Genomic DNA, 5,930 nt, shown 5'->3' with positions numbered 1-5,930 from the left:
ATGCTGCAGGACTGCTTGTATCGCATATGATGTCACACACAAGTAAACACACTGCAGGACTGTTTCTATCACACATGATATCACACACGATTAAACACACTGCAGGACCGCTTGTATCGCACATAATATCACACACAACTAAATGCCGCAGGACTGCTTGTATCGCATATGATGTCACACACAAGTAAACACAATGCAGGACTGCTCGTATTGCACATGATATCACACACCAATAAACACGCTGCAGGACTGTTTTTATCACCCTTGATATTACACACAAGTAAACACACTGCAGGACCGCTTGTATCGCACATGATATCACACACCTGTAAACACGCTGCAGGACTGTTTCTATCACACATGATATCACACATAATTAAACATGCAGTAGGACTGCTTGTATCGCACATGATATCACACACAAGTAAACACGCTGCAGGACCGCTTGTATCGCACATAATATCACACACAACTAAATGCTGCAGGACTGCTTGTATCGCATATGATTTCACACACAAGTAAACACAATGGAGGACTGCTCGTATTGCACATGATATCACACACCAATAAACATGCTGCAGGACTGCTTGCATCGCACATGATATCACACACAAGTGAACATGCTGCAGGACCGCTTAAATCGCACATGATATCCCACACGAGTAAACATGCTGCAGGACTGCTTGTATCACACATGATATCACACACAATTAAACACACTACAGGACCGCTTGTATCGCATATGAAGTCACACACATGTAAACACAAAGCAAGAGTGCTCGTATTGCACATGATATCACACACCAATAAGCATGCTGCAGGACTGCTTGCATCGCACATGATATCACACACCAGTAAACACACTGCAGGACTGTTTCTATCACACATGATATCACACACGATTAAACACGCTGCAGGACCGCTTGTATCGCACATAATATCACACACAACTAAATGCTGCTTGACTGCTTGTATCGCATATGATGTCACACACAAGTAAACACACTGCAGAACCGCTTGTATCGCACATGATATCACACACCTGTAAACACACTGCAGGACTGTTTCTATCACACATGATATCACACACAATTAAACATGCTGCAGGACTGCTTGTATCGCACATGATATCACACACAAGTAAACACGCTGCAGGGCCGCTTGTATCGCTCATGATATCACGCACATGTAAATATGCGACAGGACCGCTTGTATCGCACATGATATCACACACCAATATATGTGCTGCAGGACCGCTTGTATTGCACGTGTTATCACACACATGTAAACATGCTGCAGGACTGCTTGTATCGCACATGATATCACACACCAATAAGCATGCTGCAGGACTGCTTGCATCGCAAATGATATCACAAAGCAGTAAACACACCGCAGGACTGTTTCTATCACACATGACATCACACACAAGTGAACATGCTGCAGGACCGCTTAAATCGCACATGATATCACACACGAGTAAACATGTTGCAGGACTGCTTGTATCACACATGATATCACACACGAGTAAACATGTTGCAGGACTGCTTGTATCACACATGATATCACACACAATTAAACACACTACAGGTCTGCTTGTATTGCATATGATGTCACACACAAGTAAACACAAAGCAAGAGTGCTCGTATTGCACATGATATCACACACCAATAAGCATGCTGCAGGACTGCTTGCATCGCAAATGATATCACAAAGCAGTAAACACACCGCAGGACTGTTTCTATCACACATGATATCACACACGATTAAACACGCTGCAGGACGGCTTGTATCGCACATAATATCACACACAACTAAATGCTGCAGGACTGCTTGTATCGCATATGATGTCACACACAAGTAAACACACTGCAGGACTGTTTCTATCACACATGATATCACACACGATTAAACACACTGCAGGACCGCTTGTATCGCACATAATATCACACACAACTAAATGCCGCAGGACTGCTTGTATCGCATATGATGTCACACACAAGTAAACACAATGCAGGACTGCTCGTATTGCACATGATATCACACACCAATAAACACGCTGCAGGACTGTTTTTATCACCCTTGATATTACACACAAGTAAACACACTGCAGGACCGCTTGTATCGCACATGATATCACACACCTGTAAACACGCTGCAGGACTGTTTCTATCACACATGATATCACACATAATTAAACATGCAGTAGGACTGCTTGTATCGCACATGATATCACACACAAGTAAACACGCTGCAGGACCGCTTGTATCGCACATAATATCACACACAACTAAATGCTGCAGGACTGCTTGTATCGCATATGATTTCACACACAAGTAAACACAATGGAGGACTGCTCGTATTGCACATGATATCACACACCAATAAACATGCTGCAGGACTGCTTGCATCGCACATGATATCACACACAAGTGAACATGCTGCAGGACCGCTTAAATCGCACATGATATCCCACACGAGTAAACATGCTGCAGGACTGCTTGTATCACACATGATATCACACACAATTAAACACACTACAGGACCGCTTGTATCGCATATGAAGTCACACACATGTAAACACAAAGCAAGAGTGCTCGTATTGCACATGATATCACACACCAATAAGCATGCTGCAGGACTGCTTGCATCGCACATGATATCACACACCAGTAAACACACTGCAGGACTGTTTCTATCACACATGATATCACACACGATTAAACACGCTGCAGGACCGCTTGTATCGCACATAATATCACACACAACTAAATGCTGCTTGACTGCTTGTATCGCATATGATGTCACACACAAGTAAACACACTGCAGAACCGCTTGTATCGCACATGATATCACACACCTGTAAACACACTGCAGGACTGTTTCTATCACACATGATATCACACACAATTAAACATGCTGCAGGACTGCTTGTATCGCACATGATATCACACACAAGTAAACACGCTGCAGGGCCGCTTGTATCGCTCATGATATCACGCACATGTAAATATGCGACAGGACCGCTTGTATCGCACATGATATCACACACCAATATATGTGCTGCAGGACCGCTTGTATTGCACGTGTTATCACACACATGTAAACATGCTGCAGGACTGCTTGTATCGCACATGATATCACACACCAGTAAACACACTGCAGGACTGTTTCTATCACACATGATATCACACACAATTAAACATGCTGCAGGACTGCTTGTATCACACATGATATCACACACAAGTAAACATGCTGCAGAACCGCTTGTATCGCTCATTATATCACGCACATGTAAACATTCGACAGGACCGCTTGTATCGCACATGATATCATACACCAATATATGTGCTGCAGGACCGCTTGTATTGCACGTGATATCACACACATGTAAACATGCTGCAGGACTGCTTGAATCACACATGATATCACACACCAGTAAACACACTGCAGGACTGTTTCTATCACACATGATATCACACACAAGTAGACATGCTGCAGGACCGCTTGTATTGCTCATGATATCACGCACATGTAAACATGCGACAGGACCGCTTGTATTGCACATGATATCACACACCAATATATGTGCTGCAGGACCGCTTGTATTGCACGTGTTATCACACACAAGTGAACATGCTGCAGGACCGCTTAAATCGCACATGATATCACACACCAGTAAACACGCTGCAGGACTGTTTCTATCACACACAATTAAACATGCTGCAGGACTGCTTGTATCGCACATGATATCACACACAAGTAAACATGCTGCAGGACCGCTTGTATCGCACATGATATCACACACATGTAAATCTGCGACAGGACCGCTTGTATCGCACATGATATCACGCACATGTAAACATGCGACAGGACCGCTTGTATTGCACATGATATCACACACCAATATATGTGCTGCAGGACCGCTTGTATTGCACGTGTTATCACACACAAGTGAACATGCTGCAGGACCGCTTAAATCGCACATGATATCACACACCAGTAAACACGCTGCAGGACTGTTTCTATCACACACAATTAAACATGCTGCAGGACTGCTTGTATCGCACATGATATCACACACAAGTAAACATGCTGCAGGACCGCTTGTATCGCACATGATATCACACACATGTAAATCTGCGACAGGACCGCTTGTATCGCACATGATATCACACACCAATATATGTGCTGCAGGACCGCTTGTATTGCATGTGTTATCACACACATGTAAACATGCTGCAGGACATGATATCACACACAAGTAAAAACACTGCAGGACTGTTTTCATCCCACACAAGTAACACAATGCAGAACTGCTTGTATCGCACATGATATCACACACAAGTAAACATGCTGCAGGACCGCATGTGTAGCACATAATATCACACACATGTAAACATGCTGCAGGACATGATATCACACACAAGTAAAAACACTGCAGGACTGTTTTCATCCCACACAAGTAACACAATGCAGAACTGCTTGTATCGCACATGATATCACACACAAGTAAACATGCTGCAGGACCGCATGTGTAGCACATAATATCACACACCAGTGAAAGCGCTGCAGGTACACTTTAAATGCACTTGATATCACACACAAGTAAACAACCTTCAGGTCTGCTTGTATCGCATATGATGTCACACACAAGTAAACACAATGCAGGACTGCTCGTATTGCACATGATATCACACACCTGTAAACACGCTGCAGGACTGTTTCTATCACACATGGTATCACACACAATTAAACACGCTGCAGGACCGCTTGTATCGCACATAATATCACACACAACTAAATGCTGCAGGACTGCTTGTATCGCATATGATGTCACACACAAGTAAACACAACACAGGACTGCTCGTATTGCACATGATATCACACACCAATAAGCACGCTGCAGGACTGCTTGTATTGCACATGATATCACAAAGCAGTAAACACGCTGCAGGACTTTTTCTATCACACATGATATCACACACAAGTGAACATGCTGCAGGACTGCTTGTATCGCACATGATATCACACACAAGTAAACATGCTGCAAGACCGCTTGTATCGCTCATGATATCACGCACATGTAAACATGCGACAGGACCGCTTGTATTGCACATGATATCACACACCAATATATGTGCTGCAGGACCGCTTGTATTGCACGTGTTATCACACACAATTAAACATGCTGCAGGACTGCTTGTATCTCACATGATATCACACACAAGTAAACACGCTGCAAGACTGTTTCTATCACACATAATATCACACACAAGTAAACACGCTGCAGGACCGCTTGTATCGCACATAATATCACACACAACAAAATGCTGCAGGACTGCTTGTATCGCATATGATGTCACACACAAGTAAACACAAAGCAGGACTGCTCGTATTGCACATGATATCACACACCAATAAACACACTGCAGGACTGTTTCTATCACCCTTGATATCACACACGATTAAACATGCTGCAGGACCGCTTGTATCGCACATAATATCACACACAACTAAATGCTGCAGGACTGCTTGTATCGCATATGATGTCACACACAAGTAAACGCAACGCAGGACTGCTCGTATCGCACATGATATCACACACCAATAAACACACTGCAGGACTGTTTTTATCACCCTTGATATTACACACGAGTAAACACACTGCAGGACCGCTTGTATCGCACATGATATCACACACAAGTAAAAAAAGATGAATATTTTTATTGCAGCCTTGATGTCATTAGAATCCTTTTTCTGTGCTTGGCCTGCAATGTTGAGGAAATAAAGCAAAGTGTGGTTTGCTGTTTGAGCAGCTGGAGTGTTTGGACAAGTGAACAAAGAGGAGCGATCCTCAGAAGAAGTGAGGTGTGGCGTGCGAGCCGAGCCACTAACGTCTTCCATCTTGTGTTCAGATTTCCATCTTTGA

This window comes from Nerophis ophidion, linkage group LG14 (assembly GCF_033978795.1).
Source record: "Nerophis ophidion isolate RoL-2023_Sa linkage group LG14, RoL_Noph_v1.0, whole genome shotgun sequence".
Lineage (NCBI taxonomy): Eukaryota > Metazoa > Chordata > Actinopteri > Syngnathiformes > Syngnathidae > Nerophis > Nerophis ophidion.
This window is presented reverse-complemented; position numbering follows the sequence as displayed.